Source organism: Canis aureus, chromosome 6 (assembly GCF_053574225.1).
Source record: "Canis aureus isolate CA01 chromosome 6, VMU_Caureus_v.1.0, whole genome shotgun sequence".
NCBI classification, from domain to species: Eukaryota; Metazoa; Chordata; class Mammalia; order Carnivora; family Canidae; genus Canis; species Canis aureus.
In genome coordinates, this window is record NC_135616.1 from 60,564,338 (window position 1) to 60,583,960 (window position 19,623).

The following is a 19,623-nucleotide window of genomic DNA, read 5'->3' on the forward strand; positions in this document are numbered from 1 at the left end:
TGTGTTTCTTATGTAAGTGGAATCTCTTGGCAAAAGTGACTGGCTTTTGCCGCTGCGCCACTGGGGCTGCCCGAGCTGCCCCTTTTGAATCAGATAATTTTTCGCAGGACAGTTTTGAGGATTAAATGAGATAGTAGAATAAAATGGCACACAAGCACCCAATTCTCTCCCAGTGTTAACTATGCTAGTATTAAAGCATAATGGTTAAGATACTACTTTTTGAGTTAGACATGCCTCATTTTGAGACCCATTTTCCTTATTTATTGGATTAAGATTAAATGAGATTCTTGCAGCAGGTTGGCACATAAATGCTAAATAATATATAAATAATACTACCAAACACAGGGCACCTGGGTAGCTCAGTGGTTGAGCATCTGCCTTCGGCTCAGGTTGTGATCCTGGGGTTCTGTGATCTTGTCCTGCATTGGGCTCCCCACGTGGAGCCTGCTTCTCCCTCTGCCTATGTCTCTGCCTCTCTCTCTCTGTCTCTCATGAATAAATTAAAATCTTAAAATTGGTATGAAATTTCAGTTATAAAAAATGAATATGCTGGGATCCCTGGGTGGCGCAGCGGTTTGGCGCCTGCCTTTGGCCCAGGGTGCGATCCTGGAGACCCCGGATCGAATCCCACGTCAGGCTCCCGGTGCATGGAGCCTGCTTCTCCCTCTGCCTATGTCTCTGCCTCTCTCTCTCTCTCTCTATGTGACTATCATAAATAAATAAAATTTAAAAAAAATTAAAAAAAAAAAAGAATATGCTATAGAGATCTGATGGACAGCATTGTGCTTACATAGTTAACAATACTGTACTTAAAAATTTAAGAGGGTACCTCTCATGTAAATTCCTCACTGTTTTTGATTTGCATTTCCCTGATGATGAGTGATATTGAGCATCTTTTCATGGGCTACTGGGCATTTATGTATCTTATTTAGAGAAATGTCTGTTAAGTCCTTTGCCTATTTAAAAATTGTTATATTTTAAATTTCTAATTGTGGTAAGAATATACCTGACAATATATCCCATTTTAACCATTTTTAAGTATACAGTTCAGTAGCATTAAGTGTATTCACATTGTTGTGCAACAGATCTCCAGAACTTTTTTATCTTGTAAAACTCAAACTATATCCATTAAATAACTTCATTTCCCTCAGTCCCTAGTAACCACCATTCTATGTTTTCTGTTTTTGTGAATTTGATGGTCTTTCCATTTATTTAGGTTGTCTTTAATTTCTTAAAACAGTATTTTGTAGTTTTTGGAATATAAGTTTTGTATTTTTTGTTAAATTTATCCCTAAGTATATGTATTTTTTTGATGCTATTTTAAGTGGAGTATAAGTTTTTGTTTCTTTTTTTTCCCTGAAAGTAAATGGAATTCTTTTTCTTAGTTTCATTTTCTGATTGTTGCTATTGTATAGAAATGCAGCTGGCTTTGTATATTGATACTGTATCCTGTAGCCTTGCTCAATTCATTTATTAGCTCTACTAGTTTTTTGGGTGTGTGGTTTTGCAGTATTTATTATGTATGAGATCATGCCATCTGCAAAGAAGAGTTAGTTTTACTTCTTCATTTCCAGTGTTGCATGTTGTTTGATATTGTTGCCTACTTGGCACTTGCTAGGATTCCAGTACAATGTTGAATTGGCAAGAGTCAACAGACTTGTCCTGTTTCTGATCTTAGGGAATAAGCTTTCAGTCTTTCCATGAATTTTGATAGCTGTGGGTTTTTTTTTTTTTTTCTTTTATCAGGTGAGGAAATTTACTACCTTTCTTCTAATTTATAAGTAGTGCTTATTCTTGACTACCTTTTGTTGTTTTGTTCACTTTTATAACTTACCAATATGCTATTACTACTAAGTAATACTGGTTTTATCATGTTCAGGCACTATTTTAAGTGTCTTAAAAATAATAGTTCAGCTGATATGTTTCAGTTCTATTCAGTTTCACTATTTTTGATATATATATATATATATCTGAATATTGGGAGAGCATGCCTTTTGTAACAGATTTTGAGAATCCTTTGACAAAAATATATGAAAAAAAGTTTTAAATATTTTTATTCTATAATCATTTTCCTTTGTTCAATATATGCATCTAACCATAAAACTGGCCAGTCCACAGAGCTTTAATCAACTGAATAGGTGGAGAGCACATTTTTTTTTTCATTGATGTAAAAGCAAAATGTCTTTACTTTAGAAAATGCAGTAAGCAAAAGTTTGTTTACAATTTTTCTTTGGGTACATTCCTAGAAATTATTTTAGTTGAAAGGAATACATATTTCTGAGGGTTTTTTGAGTACATATTGTCAAATCGCTCTCTGGAAATAATGTATTCCTAGTAGCAGTATGTGAATGCCTCTTACTTTAAATTTTTCCTGTCATAGATGATGAACTTTAAAAATTTTTTTTGATGATACAAACTTTTGAATAAATTATATGGCATTTTGAGAGATGAAAAATTTCACTTGAAAAATGTTTTGTATGATGAGATATAACAATTGCCAGTGGCAAGAAATTTATAGAATATTAACTAGTACTTTTTTTTTTAAGATTTTATTTATTCTTGACAAAAGACACAGAGAAGCAGAGACATAGGCAGAGGGAGAAACAGGCTTTTTGTGAGGAGCCTGATATAGAACTTGATCCCAGGACCCCAGGATCCAGCTGAAGGCAGACACTCAACCACTGAGCCACCCAGGTGCTTCTTAACTAGTACTTTTAAAGTAGCTTTTAAGGTCAAAAGAGTAAGTTTGAATATCTTAGTTCATTACATGAAGATTAGTCAAAAGAAATGGCAAATACTAGGATACCTGGGTGGCTTAGTTGGTTAAACATCTGCCTTCAGCTCAGATCATGATCCTAGGGTTCTGGGATTGAGTCCTGCATCTGGCTCCCTGCTCAGTGGGGAACCTGCCTCTCCCTCTCCCTCTGTCTGCTGCTTCCCCTGTTTGTGCTTTCTCTCTGTATCCAAAAAAATAAAAAAAAAGGAAAATACTAGCTGAGAGTTTTCTTTGACAGCTTCTTAATTAAAAAAAAAAAATGCTGAAAATATCCTGAAAAGTTTTCGATTTCTTTAAGAGGGCAAACAAGATATTAGTAATGATTATTTTCTGAGTTGTAATGTGTCTGAGGCAAATTTATGTTTGAGAAGAATTTCTAAAACTCATTTGAATGTAGTTTTGCCTGGGCATAATAGGTATATTCATTTTTATTTTTGTGTACTTATTTTTTTAAAGATTTTATTTATTTATTTGACAGCACAAGCAGGAGGAGTGGCAGAGGGAGAGGGAGAGGGAGAAGCAAGTTCCTTACTGAGTAGGAAGCCTGATATGGAGTTCCATTCCAGGACCCTGGTATCATGACCTGAGCTGAAGGCAGACGCTTAACTGATTGAGTCATCCACATGCCCCTGTTTTTTTTTGTTTTTTTTTTTTTTTAAAGAGTTTATTCATATATTTGAAAGAGAGAAGTGTGCATGTGCTGGGCAGGGAGCAGAGGGAGAGGGACAAGCAGACTCCATGCTGAGTGCGTAGTGGGACACAACACTGATCCCATGGCCCCGAGATCATGACCCAAACCAAAATCAAGACTCAGATGCTCAGTGAACTGAGCCACACGTAGCACTCCGGTATATTCATTTTTGAATAATGGGATATGAAGTATAATTTGACTATTTTGAAAGAAAGCGAGGCCAATAATGGTCTTTTGCTTCTAATGATGTAGTTTTCCTGGTTTTACCTATGTTGCCAAGCCCCGGAACTGGAATAGAACTGCAAATTGTAACAACATATTGATGGGGAAAATATACAATTAACTGACAGTTTTTAAGATCTACTGGCTAGAAGTCTGTAGAGATGAAAAGTTCAAGGAATAACTTGCTTTTTTTTAATATTTTATTTTTAAGTAATCTCTACATAATTTTATAAGGCACTGTACCAAGTTTGCTAGTAGGGGGTTTGGTTGAATAAGATACTGAAACAGAAAACAGTCCCATGTTATAAATAACAGTTAAGTACATTAATAGTAACTAAATGGTATAAAGGACTTAACGCGGTTAGGGACAAGTCTTGCTGTAAAATGGAGGGAAATACCTCACAGAAGTAAAATTTGAGTTTAGCCTTCGGTTTTTTTGTTTTCTAAGATTTTATTTATTTATTCACGAGAAGCATAGAGAGGCAGAGACACAGGCAGAGGGAGAAGCAGGCTCCCTGGGATGAGCCCGATGCAAGACTTGATCCCTGGACACATGACTCCAGCCAAAGGCAGATAGATGCTCAACCACTGAGCCACCTAGGTTCCTTGAGTTTGGCCTTTGAAGAAAAGACTGGCAGAGGGTTTCAAGGCAGAAGAAAGGTAGGAGTTTGCAAAGGCATGGAGTTGAAGACTGAACTGTTAGGTGTTTGGTGTTTTTGTTTGCTTTTAGAAAGGATTGGTGGGGTGGGAGAGTTGGAGGGGGGGATAGTATAGATTTGTGGTTGGTTTCCATGGATATAAAGATAATTGGAAAGTCAGGAGGAAGTCAGAAAATGGAGTTTGAAGTCTTACTGTATATTTAGTTATTGATTGACTACCTACCTGTGTGCATGATTATATTTATAAGCCTGTTAGTGCTTAGATTTTCCCTTATGCAAAACCAAGGAGAGCAAATAGCACTGGGTTTGTTAAGGTATTTTATTTTCTCACTGATGATACTGTGGACTTTTCTGTCTCAGATCCTAAGAAAGCTTTGTAATTCCCTGCTCTATATTATACCAACTGAGAATTTTAATTTACATGGAATCTTGCTTTTTTTTTTTTTTTCAATTAGCTATAATTGCGCCTTGGATAAACCTCATTGGCTCTATGATACTGCCATGACGCAAAACTTGCACTTTTTTTTTTTTTTTAAGATTTTATTTATTCATGAGAGAGACAGAGAGAGAGAGAGAGAAAGAAAGAGAGAGGCAGAGACACAGGCAGAGGGAGAAACAGGTTCCATGCAGGGAACCTGACATGGGACTTGATCCTGGGTCTCTAGGATCATGCCCTGGGCTGAAGGCATCGCTAAACCGCTGAGCCACCCAGGCTGCCCTTGCACTTTTTTTTAAACCAGAAATTATCTCCGGATTTTTAAAATAAGATCATATGGCAGTGTAAAAGTTTAATGATAACCAGGCTAATTCTCTCATTGTGTATGGCAACCCACCCACACAGTTGATAACAGGTGTGGTGATAAAAGAAAAAGAAACCAAATTTAACTCTAGTTAAGTAATAGTTTCTAGATTATTTTCATTATAGAATAGAAACCTTTTATAGCTTTAAAACATTATAGACCAGTTGTAATTGGTTATGTCCATTTATTGCTTTTGTAGATTGCCCATAATATACCTTTAAGATCTCAATCTTTTGTCCCCATGCTAAATAATTCGGGACTAAACTGCAAAAAAAAGGAGGGGAGGGCTATCAGAAATAAAAGGTAGTTTGATTTCATTAAAAAACATTACTGGAATATGCTTAAAATTTTATTTATTTTTTATTTTTAAAAAAGATTAAATTTAAAGTAATATGAAAAATTCAAATACTGGAGACAGTTATAAAGTAATAATTCTTTTTCCTTTAAGTAATCATTTTCTTCTTCCTGCATGTCAGGTCATATTTGGAATCTCTCCCATAATTTGCTTTTTCTAAACTTAGTAAATCTTAGATGTCTTTTTGTTCAGTATATGCACGTGTAAGTTTTTAAAAGTATCTATGTGGATATTTCTGTTGCACAAATGCTTGGTAATTTATTTAACTTATCCTTTATTATTGATGGGCATATCAGTTGTATCCAGCATTTCAATATTATAAATAGTGCTGTTTTAAATAAGATTTTATTTATTTAAGAAAGAGAGAAGGTGAGAGATAAGGCATGAATGAAGGGGTAGCGGCAGAAGGAGAGAGAAAAGCAGACTTCCCGCTAAGTGGGGAAGCCTGATGTGGATGGAGTTCTATCCCAGGACCCTGAGATCATGACCTGAGCTGAAAGCAGATACTGAACTGACTGAGCTACCCAGGTGCCCCTGCAGGAAGCATTCTTGAAAGAATATCATTGCTGAGTTGTGTTAGTGTGCTTGTAGGATACTTAAAAGTGAAATTTCTGGATCAAAGAGGTTTTTTATTCAAAATTTAGATGTGACTAAATTTTCTTTTTAAAAATGTTATAACAGGGACACCTGCTTTTGGTTAAGCATCTGTCTTTGGCCCAGATGATCCCAGGAACTTGGGATCAGGTCGGGCTCTCTGCTTGGTGGGGAGCCTGCTTCTCCTTCTCCCTTTGCCTGCCACTCTGCCTGCTTGTGCTCTTTCACTCTCTGTCAAACAAATACAATCTTTTAAAAAAATAAAATATTAATGTTATACCAGTTCCCATGTATGTTTTCCCATATAATTACCAATAGATCTTTACCGATCGTTTTTTTAAACTTTGCTAGTTTGATGAGTGACAAACACTATATAGCGTGTAGCATAAATTTATCATAAATTATAAGTGAGGTAGAGAACTTTTTTCATGCATTTTTATTGACTTCCATGTTTTATTTAACTTTATTTTTTCTTTAAAAACTCTATTCATGGGGCACCTGGATGGCTCAGCAGTTTAGCGCCTGCCTTCAGCTCAGAGTGTGATCCTGGAGTCCTGGGATTGAGTCCCACATGGGGCTGCCTGCTTCTCTGCCTATGTCTCTGCCTTTCTCTGTGTATGTCTCATGAATAAATAAATAAAATCTTAAAAAAAACACAAAACCCCTATTCATATCCTTTGCCCATTTTTGTTAACTACCTAGTGGCTACTGTTTTTCTTCATTCATTCATATATTCATTTATTAAGATATTTTATTTATTTATTTGAGAGAGAGTGGATGGAGCGCATGAGTCGGTTAGGGACAGAGGCAGAGGAAGAAACAGATGCCTGCCTTAGCAGAGATCTCAATGCTGGCTGGTTTTAGGACCCTGGGGTCACAACCTGAGCTGAAGGCAGACATTTAACTGACTGAGCCACTCAGGTGCCCCATTTTTCTTCTTTTAAATAACTTACATTTTAAGGAAATCCTTTGGCTGTCATATACTATGAATGTTTTTAAAACTAGCTACTTTTAAAACTAGCTACTTGTTTTTGGACAAGTAGCTACTTGTTTTTGGTTATGATGTGCCTTGCCATGTTTAGTTTTTATGTTATCAAGTATTCTTTTATTGGTTTTAGATTTCTTGTCATGCTTAGAAATCATCCAAGATTATTAAAAATGAAAACATGAATATTTACCTTATTTTAGTTTTTTATATTTAAATATTTGATTCATCTGAAATTTATTTTGAATAATAAGTGAATTAGAGATCTAATTTTATAGTTTTACGAAATGGCTAGCCAATTTTTCAACATTATTAAATCACCTTTTCTGTATGAATATTTATATACTGATCATCATTTTTTTAAGATTTTTATTTATTTGAGAGAGAAAAAGCATGAGCGAGGAGTGGGGTGGGGTGACGGGGGCGGGGGTAGACAGAGAGGGAGAAGCAGACTCCCTGCAGAGCAGGGAGCCTGACATAGCACTCAATCCTAGAACCCTGGGACCATGACCTTAGCTGAAGACAGATGCCTAACTGACTGAACTATACAGGTGTCCGTGATCCTCATTTCCAGTTCATATTTCATTTCTGTGTAGTTAGTACAGACATGTAATTGAGAATTTTTTGAGGTCAGTGGAGCATTAGGTGATAAGGGATAGGTAGATTATACTATCTTGTCTCCCTTTTTGCTTTTAAGATTGATAAATGATTGGGGTGCCTGGGTGGCTCAGTTGGTTGTGTCCAACTCTTGATTTTTGGCTCGGGTTGTGATTTCAGGGTTGTGGGATTGAGCCCTGTGTTGGCCTCCAGGCTCAGCGCAGAGGCTACTTGAGATTGTCTCTCCTTCTGCCCCTACCCCTCACTCAATGTCTCTTTCTCTCTCTCTCATAAATATAAGTAAATCATTAAAAAAAGATTGATACATGATTGATTCTTTCAAGGAATACTTCTAACCATAATCATCCTACTATGGACTTAAAGTGACTGTCATATACTCTTTTAGGTTACTTATCTGTGGAGAGCAAAGTGAAGCTGAGGTGAAGATCTAAAGCATAATCAATAGATTTTTTTAAAGAAAATAATCAGGATTTTAAAATGAGTTTGAATTTCTCTAGGCAATAAAACCTGCTAGTCAGTGCCTACGCACTAGCTAATTCTGTACTTGCCACGAAGAGACAAAGAAAGTATTTGTTAAAAGAACTGAAACTTGAAAAACTGGTGATTAAGTCACTGCTTAGAACTTAGTCGTCTTTAGGAATGTAGTCACTATAAGTAGGCCTAGGATTTTTGTTTTTGTTTTTTTTATTTTTAGTTTAAATTCTATTTTTTGTGCTGCTTGTTGCACAAAAAAGAAGACTGGTATTAGTTTAGGCTCTGTTACTTACTGGCCATGTAATGGTGGGCCAGATGTTTCTTTGAATTTTATCTGATTTTTAAAATTAAATGATAACTGTCTTATTGCACTGGGTTATATGAATAAATGGGATGATGTATGATTAATACTTCATAAATATTGAAGTTTACAGCACATTTAATAAGAATGAAGTTTTTAGAACTTTGGAGGTCATAGTGACCTCAGAAAGAGTTGTAGGAACAAATTGGGAATGAATTGGTAGTGAGAACATGAAGATAGGAAATGTGAACCACTTTTCTAGAACATTTTGTATTAAAAGGAAAAGAAAGGGGATCCCTAGGTGGCTCAGTGGTTTGGCGCCTGCCTTTGGCCCAGGGCATGATCCTGGAGTCCCGGGATCGAGTCCCGCGTCAGGCTCCCGGCATGGAGCCTGCTTCTTCCTCCTCCTGTGTCTCTGCCTCTCTCTCTCTCTTTTTCTGTGTCTATCATAAATAAATCTTAAAAAAAAAAAAAAGGAAAAGAATAGTATAGTTAGATCACAAATGGTAAGAGGTTCAATTGAAAGGGCTTTTCCAAAATTTCAGTTATTTGTAATTTTGTTATCTCTGTACCATACTATTATGTAATTTCAAGAAAACTCTTGCTTTAATATTCCTCATCCCAAGCAATAAATTCTATGAAGTCACAGACTTGATACTCAGTTACATATTTTTTTAAAGTATTAAATAAATATTTAACACTTGGCAAATGTTTGTAAAGCCACAGATTTAATTTTGAGTATCATTGATATCATAATATCAGAAACAATTTTTAAAGAATAGGTTGCCTCTGAATGTGAACATGGATAATATAAATGGCTCAATGTGTTGAGAACAATTTGAACAATTTCTCTAAGGATATGGAAGGATCAAGGCAGTACTTTAAAAAGTTAATATTGAAAATGAGATGGCCTCTGCCTTCCTCTGACTTGGGAACAATGGAGAAGAGGATTGAAGATAGTAAAAATTAAGAAGGATAGAAGATGTTTAAGGAGTTAGTTCCTTGGGTGCTTAGGTAGCTCAGTCGGTTAAGCATCTATCTGCCTTCTACTTATGTCATGATCCCAAGGTCCTGGGATCAAGCAATGTATTGGGCCCCCTGGTGGGGTGGGGGAGGGGGTCTACTTCTCCACTTCTGCCTCTGCTCCCCCCCCATGCTCTCTCTTGCTCACACTCTCTCTCAAATAAAAGCTTAATTAAAAAAAAAAAAAAAAAGTGAGTACCCAAGGTGATCTACTGAAGGTTGCTTGGTAAGCCTGGGGCTTGCAGAAGGTGGAAAATGTATGGAGTTAGAGCATGAGGATTGTGAGGATTGTTAAATTCATCAAGAGATGAAGGCAAAGATTTCTATTTATTTTTCTTTTTTCTTTCAAGATTTTATTTATTTATTCTTGAGAGACCAGAGAGAGGGGGTGGGGGTGGGATGGGGCAGAGACACAGGCAGAGGGAGAAGCAGGGCTCCATGCAGGGAGCTCAACATGGGACTAGATCCCAGGTCTCCAAGATTATGCCCTGGCCTGAAGGCGGTGCTAAACCGCTGAGCCACCCAGGCTACCCAAGATTTCATTTTTTATTGCAGGACTGGTTAAGGCTTGACAGCAGTTTAGGTTGGGCCCATTTTCTTAATTATTTCTGTGGTACACAGCGGTTTGAAATCAGAGCAAGCAAATAGCAGGCAGGATCTGGGATTGGGCTGTGATATGGTGGGTCCAGGAAATTGGTTGTAGTGATACAATGACAAGGGGTTAACAACTCTAGGCTGGGTAAGAAAATTGGTAAGGCAAACAAAATGAAAAGCAAAACAGTTTTCATCCGAAGAGGAGAAACGGTTACCCTATGTTTCTCTTTAGAGCAATGAAACTTTAATGAGAAATTCTCCAGCAGACTCCTTTTTTTTTTTTTCCAGCAGACTCTTTATGTCTCTTTGGCTATCATTAGATTACAGGTTATGCTGGCTATTTTCCTTTTGTTCCTCTACTCTTTTACCCTGTTTTGTGCTCTAGGAGGCTGACTTTATTTTATTTTATTTTATTTTATTTTATTTTATTTTTATTTTTATTTTTATTTTTATTATTTTTATTTTATTTATCTATTTATTTATGATGGTGAAAAAATTTATATTTAGATTTATAGCCGGCTGGACTCAGTTTAGATGATCCCAATTTTGTTGGCAACATCCAAAGCACCATAGTCAGGAGCCAGTCAAACATATGCTTTCTTCTCTCCATCAGGCCTGATCAAGGTGTTGACCTTGGCCACATCAATGTCAGAGCTTCTTCACAGCCTGTTTGATCTAGTGATTATTGGCCTTGACATCCACAGTGAACACAAGTGTGTTGTCTTCTATTTTCTTCTCAGTAGTCAGGGGGAACTTGATGATGGCATAGTGATCAAGACTGGGGAAGAGGCAAAATGGTGTCACCTGGCTTGTTTCTCCTGGGGGCGCTCTTTTGAGGATATTTGGCGGCTGCCTTCAGAGAGGCAGGGTCTTGGGTCGTCGGAATGTAGGTGACGTACAAATCTTTGTGTGTGTGTGTGTGACTGCATGCCTTTCAGCACCGCTTTCTTTCAAAGCTTTTGCTTTGGCTTCAGCTTTGGGAGGGGCAGGGGCTTCCTTCTTTGCCTTTGGCGCCATCTTTGTGAAAGGCAAGGAAGCTGACTTTAATGGACTGTATCGGTATTCTGGGGGTGAGGAGAGACAGGGTGGGGGGGAGGGGGCTGGCAGAGAGAGTAAGGTGAGTGTATTTATAGGGTTGGTTTCTTCTGTGCTAAGTGATCATCACTCCTGTCTCCTACAGTTCTCCAAGGCATTGTCTTTGGGTTTCTCCAATCATTTCCCTCCCTTGCCCTTTGAGGCTTAAGGATGGGAATGGCTTTCCTGGTACTTGTTATTAGCCCTAGAATTCTACACCTAGAATTCTACACCATCCTTTGTTGCTTTTCTTAAACTCTGCCCACACTTATATGAAAGAAGCCTGATTAAACTCTTCTCGGTAAACTAGCTCTACTGGGTCATCTTTATGCTGCCTTTACTCTGGGAGATTCTCATGCCCATTTTTTTTTTTAAAGATTTTATTTATTTATTCATGATAGAGAGAGAGAGAGAGAGAGAGAGAGGAGCAGACACAGAAGGAGGGAGAAGCAGGCTCCCAGCAAGGAACCCAATGTGGGACTTGATCCCAGGATTCTGGGATCACGCCCTGAGCCAAAGGTAGATGCTCAACCACTGAGCCACCCACTCACGCCCATTCTTTTTTTCTTTTTTCTTTTTTTTTTAAAGATTTTATTTATTTATAAATAAGAGAGAGATAGAGCTAGAGACACAGGCAGAGAGAGAGAAGCAGGCTCCATGCACGGAGCCCGATGTGGGACTCAATCCTGGGTCTCCGGGATCATACTGTAGGCCCAAGGCACGTGCCAAACTGATGAGCCACCCAGGCATCTCCCCCCCCCCCCCTCTTTTTTTTAAAAGCCACTCATGCCCAGAAATGACTTTCTGGCAAGGGGAATGAAACACAGGCCCTTATTGGGGAAGTAGCCAACAACATTCACCATTATTATGTTAGCATATTCAAAGTCCTATACATACCATTTTGTTCATTTTGTCAGCCAAATTTACAGTAAATTAGCCATCTAGAACAGGAGTTGGCAACCACAGCCATGTTCATTCTTTTTTTTTTTAAAGATTTATTTATTTATTTATTTATTTATTTATTTATTTATTTATTTATTTATTTATTTATGATAGACAGAGAGAGAGAGAGGCAGAGACACAGGAGGCGGGAGAAGCAGGCTCCATGCCAGGAGCCTGACGTGGGTGGGACTCGCCCCGGGCCAAAGGCAGGCGCCAAACCACTGAGCCACCCAGGGATCCCCACCATGTTCATTCTTTTGTTTGTAGTGAGTGGACCATATGGCCCGCATAGCCTGAAATATACTTGCTGTTTGGCCCATTATAGGTAAAATTTGCTGACCCCTGATTTTAGAACTACACCATTCAGTATGGGAGCCAGTGGACCTGTTAGACTTCAGTAGGTCCAGTTAAGCTCTTGAAGTGTGGCTAGTTTGAAATGATATAACACTGTAATTATATAGTACATATCATATTTCAAGGACTCACTTGTATCTGTTTTATTTATTTGAGAGAGAAAGTATGTGTGTACCAGAGAGAGTGGGAAGGGGCAGAGGGAGAAGGAGAGAATGCCAAGCAAGCTTAGTGCTCTGCTCAGTGCTCGATCTCATGACCCTGAGATCATGATCTGAACTAAATCAAGAGCTGGATACTTAGCCTGCTGAGCTAGCCAGGCACTCCTCTTTTTACTTTTTTTTTTTTTTTTTTTTTAAGATTTTACTTACTTATTCATGAGAGACGCACAGAGAGGCAGAGACCTAGGTAGAGGGAGAAGTGGGCTCCCTGCAAGGAGCCCGATACAAGACTTGATCCCAGCCCAGCACTCCGGGATCATGACCTGAGCCGAAGGCAGATACTCAACTACTGAGCCACCCAGGTGCCTCTCTTTTTACTATTTATTTATTTATTTATTTATTTATTTATTTATCCTCTCTTTTTACTTTTTAATGTGGGTCCCAGAAACTTGAAAATTACACATATAGTTCACATTATATTACTCTGGGACAGCACTGACCTGGAAAGTGGTCACTTAGCGACTAGATAAAAGCTAACCTTAGGCAAAAGCCTATTAAAATCAGTTTTGTAAAGCGAAGGAAGCATGGCACCTAGAGAGACATTTGACTCAGGTTCAAATCAAGTCCCAGAAAACCCAAGTTTTTACAAGTCTTTGTGCTCTTTCCTCTACCTGAAATAATCTTTCTAGCACCTGTTTGCTATGATTTTCCTTTATTCTCTGGGACTCATCTCAAATATTGACTTCCTCTCTAAAAGCTCCATCCACCCCACAGTCCTCTATTTTTTGTAATGATCTATGTTTGCACATTTCTCCTGAGATCCTAAAGAAGGGTTTGGAATACATGTGTACTACCCTCTATATATTGAGTACTCAGTGGGTTTTTATTTAATGAGTTAAATGTATAATTGAATGAATAAATGAGTTATGAACTTAATGAGCTTGGTTATTTATCTTTCCCTTCTGGGTAACATTGGCAGTAGGTTTGGCAGAATAGTATAAATATGGGATTGTTCCAGGAAGCAGATTTGGTGCAAAGCCGTGAAGAGGCAGCCCAATTTGAAAGGCGCAATCTTTGGAGTTGTTTAGTATAGTCCTGATTGTTCTCATTTCAGTTTTACTGAAAGGTTTTGCTATGATAGCACAGTATAATAAATAATCACTTTCATTCCACATACAAATTAGGTAAGATAGTTTTTTTTTAACATTTATAATTTTTTAAAGTTTTATTTATTTATTCATGAGAGACAGAGAGGCAGAGACACAGGCAGAGGGAGAAGGCAGGCTCCACTCAGGGAGCCTGACGCGGGACTTGATCCCAGGTCTCCAGGATCACGCCCTGGGCTGAAGGTGGTGCTAAACTGCTGAGCTACTCGGGCTGCCCCAGATACAGTTTTTTTTTAAAGGTGGCACAACATGTAATAATTTTAGAAAGCTTTTCATCAAAACTAGTTAAAACAAGGTGCTTGGATGGCTCAGTCAGGTTAAGCCTCTGAGTCTTGATTTTGGCTCAGGTCATGATCTCAGGGTCATGAGATCGAGCCTGATTCTACCTCCATGCTCAGCAGAAGTCTGATTGGGATTTTCTCTCTCTCCCTCTGCTCCTGCCCACCCCACCTCATGCGCACATGCTCTCTCTCCCTCTCTCAAATCTTTAAAAACCTATTAAAGTGAGATTTTTGATGCTTCAAGGAATAATTTTTTTTTTAAGATTTTATTTATTCAGAGAGATACAGAGAGGAGACATAGGCAGAGGGAGAAGCAGGTTCCATACAGGGAGCTCGATGTGGGACTTGATTCTGGAACTCCAGGATCACATCCTGAGCCAAAAGCAGATGCTTAACTGCTGAGCCACCCAGGCATCCCAAATTTTAAATATTCCAATTAAATATAGTAGACTTTAGACGAGTTAGGTAATGTTGACAATGGTAAATGATGCATGCCTGGTTTGTTGGGAGATCAGAGGGCTAGGAGAAAACAAACTGTAGAGTAGCTTTATTTTAATGGGTTTATCCTTGGGTCTACTAATTAAATATTATCAGTGATATTAGTACACCTAGGCAGATCTTTCAGAAATTGCATGACTCTCAGTCCTGGCTTATCACTGTTTCAGGGTCAACATTTTAGAAACTTAGAAACCTTGAGTTAACTTATGTGATTGGATGTCTGTTCTTTAAATAATTGGATGTTAGCTTTTAGGGCATTATTCTTTTGGCTTTTATGACATTTAATTTTTTAATTTTCAGGTAGTAAGAAAGTAAGTTTTCCTTTGAATATTGTATGAAATTAATTTTAAGGTAAAGGAAAATGAATTGGCTTTTAAATATATTTTTCTTCCACTATATATATATAGCTTTGTAGTACTACTTAAAAAAATTTTTTTTTGTAACAGTGGTTATGTTATTTATGTTATTTATGAGTAGATTCCTTTTGGAGGTGAGGCACAAGTAGCGAGAATTAATCTTTTACAATCCTTCTTTTCCCATCTCCCCCATGATAATTGAATTAGTTGAAAGGAAGAAGCTTCAGTATTCATTTATTTATGAAATAAATAGCTTATATATGAAACCATGGTCTGATTGTAGATAACAGTACTAAAAACACGTGTTCTTACAGCTTATAGAAATAGCAAATTAATATTTCTCTTATTCTCATATTTCTTACCAGTTTGTGAATATCTTAGAAATATATTCTACTCATCCTCACTACCATTTGTTTTGGTTTTATGACCTCTTATGTGGATTTATTGCATTTCTCTCATACGTGGTCCTTCTCATCCTGCCGAGTGGGCTTTCCAATATCAAATCAGTTATTTTCTTGCTTAAAATTCTTAGTTTCCTCAGAGCCCTTGTTATAACACACACACGCTTTTTATGATGTGACCTTTAACCTCCTTCCCAGTTGTAAACTCGATCACTATCAACGGTTGAAGATACTATTCCACTCTGCTGACTTCTGTTTAGTAAGTCAGACACCCAGCATAATTCACTTCTCTTGTAGGTGATATTTGTTTTCTGGCTACTTATAAAAGGTGTCTTTTAAAAATAAACCTGTGTGGGCAGCCCAGGTGGCTCAGTGGTTTAGCGCCTGCCTTCAGCCCAGGGCATGATCCTGGAGACCCGGGATCAAGTCCCATGTCAGGCTTCCTGCATGGAGCCTGCTTCTCCCTCTGCCTGTGTCTCTGACTCTTTCTCTCTCTCTCTCTGTGTCTCTCTTGAATAAATAAATAAGAAAGTAAAATCTTAAAAAAAACAAACAAACCAATAAACCTGTGTATTATAGTTTCACTATGACCTATCTAAGTGTAGATTTTTATTGGATGCCTGGGTGGCTCAGTCGGTTAAGCGTCTGCCTTTGGCTCAGGTCATGATCTCAGGGTCCTGGGATCAAGTCCCACATCGGGCTCCCTGCTCAGCGGGGAGTCTGCGTCTCCCTCTTCCTCTGCCCCTCCTCCCTGTTCATGCTCACTCTCAAGTAAATAAATAAAAATCTACACTTAAAGATTTTTATTTATTTTGTTTGGCCTTAACTTTATTTGAGGATTGGCATCTTTCAGCAATTGTGGAAACTTCTCAGCCATTACCACTTATTTTTATCTTTCATTATAGGATGCATTTTTTTTAAAAGATTTTATTTGTTTATTCATGAGAGACAGAGAGAGAGAGAGAGAGAGAGAGAGAGAGAGAGGCAGAGACACAGGCAGAGCGAGAAGCCGACTTCATGCAGGGAGCCTGACGTGGGACTCGATCCTGGGTCTCCAGGATCATGCCCTGGGCAGAAGGTGGCGCTAAACTGCTGGGCCACGGGGGCTGCCCATAGGATGCATTTTGGACCTTTTCATTTTCCATGCTTAATTTTCCAAGTGCAGTACTGTGAAAGGATGAAAATAGTCTAAAGATCCAATGGGGGATTAAATAAATTATATTTCAGCCATAAAAACAATAGTAAACCAATAAAAATGATATAGAGGAGTATGTAATGACATAGAAAGATATTCACAATATATTAAGTGAAAAAAGTGAGTTCCAAAACTATGAGTCCATTTTTATAATATGTACATTTATAATATGTGTGTTTGCCAAAGTAGAAGGACAAATTATATTTACCAAAATATTAATATTAGTTACTTGGTACCATAGGATAAGTGGTTCTGTTAGAGCTCTTTTTAGGGAGGGCATTGGGATATTAATTTTCTGAATGAAGATTACTTTTAGAATAGGGAGAGAGAGAGTTATTAAATTTAAGTTAGCCCAAAAAATACCCCCAGAGTTCATTCTGGTGTTAAAAAACAAAAATTCAGCAGCATGAGGGCACCTGGATGGTTCAGTCAGTTAAGCAACCAACTGTTGGTTTTAGCTCAGATTATGATGTCAGGGTCTTCAAGCCCTGTGTTAGGCTCTAAGCTGAACTGCTTAAAGTGGAGTCTGCTTGGGACTCTGTCCCTCTGCCCTTGCCCACTACTTGCACTGTCTCTCGACAATATATAAATCTTTAACAGATTCTACTGGGAGAACTTGAAGATTTAATTGGCTTTGATTCATCCCATCTAGCAAGTAGAGGGGAGCTCAGAGTAGCTGTATAGGATGGAATGATTTTATAGGCAGAAACAGGGTAGAACAGTTCACAAAGAAAAGAAAGGATAGTTTCAGGCAAGACCACCTTCCCTTAAGTGAAAGGTCTTTTTAGGCTGGATTCTTATTTTCCTTTCGTGAGAGGAGTGGTGATAGAGAGGACCATGTGACAGGTAACCTCACTGACGCTGATCAGAAAATTCCTGATTGGTTAAAACTACATTTCTGGAAGTGGTAGCAACTTTAATTAGGGTAGGTTCCTTGTTTTGGTGACGTGTCCTATATGCAACTCCATTTTGGGCCTGTGGTTTTCTTTCTAAAGCAAAGTAAATATTTTGGGGAAATTACTTACAGTGTTGAGTGCCCTTCACTCTCCCTTGTAAGTATAATATTCTGTAGCAATTGTTAATACTGAAACAAAAATACTCAAGCAAATTTTGCCAAGAAGAATAGATGAGAAACAAATTCTCATTAAAAAAAAAAAACTACTAAAATGATAAGAAGTTAAGTTATAGTTTCTTACAAAGACCTCAAACTAGAAGTTGTAGTCTTCTGTTCCATGTGTTTCAGCTCCCAGTCTGCTCTATTCATTTATTTGTATGGAGGGTCTATACATGATGATGTCTGATGGGTTCCCATAGTATAATAGGTAACTTGACATTTCAATTAAAAAGATAAAATAACATTTGCTATTAGATTATAAAATTCCTTTTCTGGAAGAAGATACTGTAATATTTGAAGATATGCTTTGAAAAAAAAAGAAAATGAGAAAAATATAAAATGAAATATACCATTTCAAGATCAGTAAGTCTATATTGGACTTGAATGAATTCCAGTAGAACTCTAACTCAAAGAAAAATCTAACCTTATCAAAAAGTTCAATAAAAATTATTTTAGCAAGTAAAATGAGCAGTGTATGCAACTGTTAATGGGCATCAAATTAAATAGAATGGACATTAGCTTTTGCATTACTATTTGTACAATTATGTGAAAAGTATTGATTTAAGCTACGAATGTTTTGCTAAAGAAAATTTTTTAAAAAAGGTTTTTTTTTTGTTTAAAGAATTTTGTTTTCTTCAGATAGAAAGGATATGAGTTAGAAATTTTATCAAAAAGACTTTAAAAACTTTTAATAGGTAAAACCAAAAGCTAAAACCCAGCTAGACTCTTAGGCAAGGTATTATGTGTGAAGACAAATTCATGAATGAAGGCAAATTTCATTCAAAGTGAACTCTCCCCAGGACGCCTGTGTGGCTCAGTGGTTGAGCATCTGGCTTTGGCTCAGGTCTTGATCCCGGAATCCCGGGATTGAGTCCCACATTGGGCTTCTTGCATGGAGCCTGCTTCTTCCTCTGTTTGTGTCTCTGCCCCCCCCCCCACCCCCCACCGGCTCTCATGAATAAATAAATAATATCTAAAAAAAAAAAAGACTCTTCCCATATTTTACTAAAAGGGCAGACAGCTGCTTGCTTAAATTACAATAGTACTATGATTCAGTATAAAAATAAGGAACTGTCTGCAAATCTGTGACAGTAATAAATCAAAATACCCAATGTATATGGGAGTCATACAGAGCAACAGATTCTAATTAAAAACAAATATTTTAATACCTTACAAATCAAATTTTCTTTAAAATCATGAAAAAGATGCTCCTATTAGTTAATAACTGACTCCAAACCTCAGTTGGTTAAATGTTAGGGAGCTACGTTAATGTGACTTATTACACAGAAAGGAATCTTTCAGAATAAGAAATTAGAATAAAATGAATTTTTGAATATTTTCATCACCCTCCGGCCCCCCCCCCCCCAAAAAAAAAAAAAACCAAAAGCGAAAGCAACTCTCTACCCATTAGCAGTCATTCCACATTCCTCACACTCCTACCCCTGATCCCTGGGCAACCACCAGCCTTCTGTCTCTGTAGAGTTGTCTATTCTATTTCATGTACACGGAATCCTACAAATATGTAGTCTTTTGTGGTGTTCAGTTAGCTGTTTTCAAGTTTCATCCATATTAAAGCGTGCCTCAGTGTTTCCCTCTTGTTATTGCTAGATAATATTTTATTATATGGATCAGCCACGTTCTATTAATCTATCAGTTAATGGATATTGGAGTCGTTTTCACTTTCTGTTATTGTGAATATTGCAGCTATAAACATTCATATGAAGATTTTTGGCTGGACATGTTTCATTTCCCTTGTGTGTATATCTAGGACTGGGATTTCTTGGTCATGTGATAGCTCTGTTAAACCTTTTGAGGACCTTGCTGACTTTTTTTTTTTTCAGAGCATCATTTTACATTCCCACTAGCAATGTAGGAGGATTTTAATTTCTTCATGTCCTGGCCAACATTTTTTTTTTTTTACTCCCTCCCCCTCCCCTGAAACAAACAAACAAACAAACAAACAAAATCTCTTGTTTTATTCTTACCAAGCGG

The 19,623-nt window shown here is 37.5% G+C and overlaps 1 protein-coding gene across 5 annotated transcripts in view; it reads left to right on the top strand.

The window, feature by feature from the left end:
- Positions 1-19,623, top strand: part of SOAT1 (sterol O-acyltransferase 1) — a 75,670-nt gene that overhangs the window by 19,140 nt on the left and 36,907 nt on the right. The gene's annotated exons all lie outside the window — the stretch shown is intronic.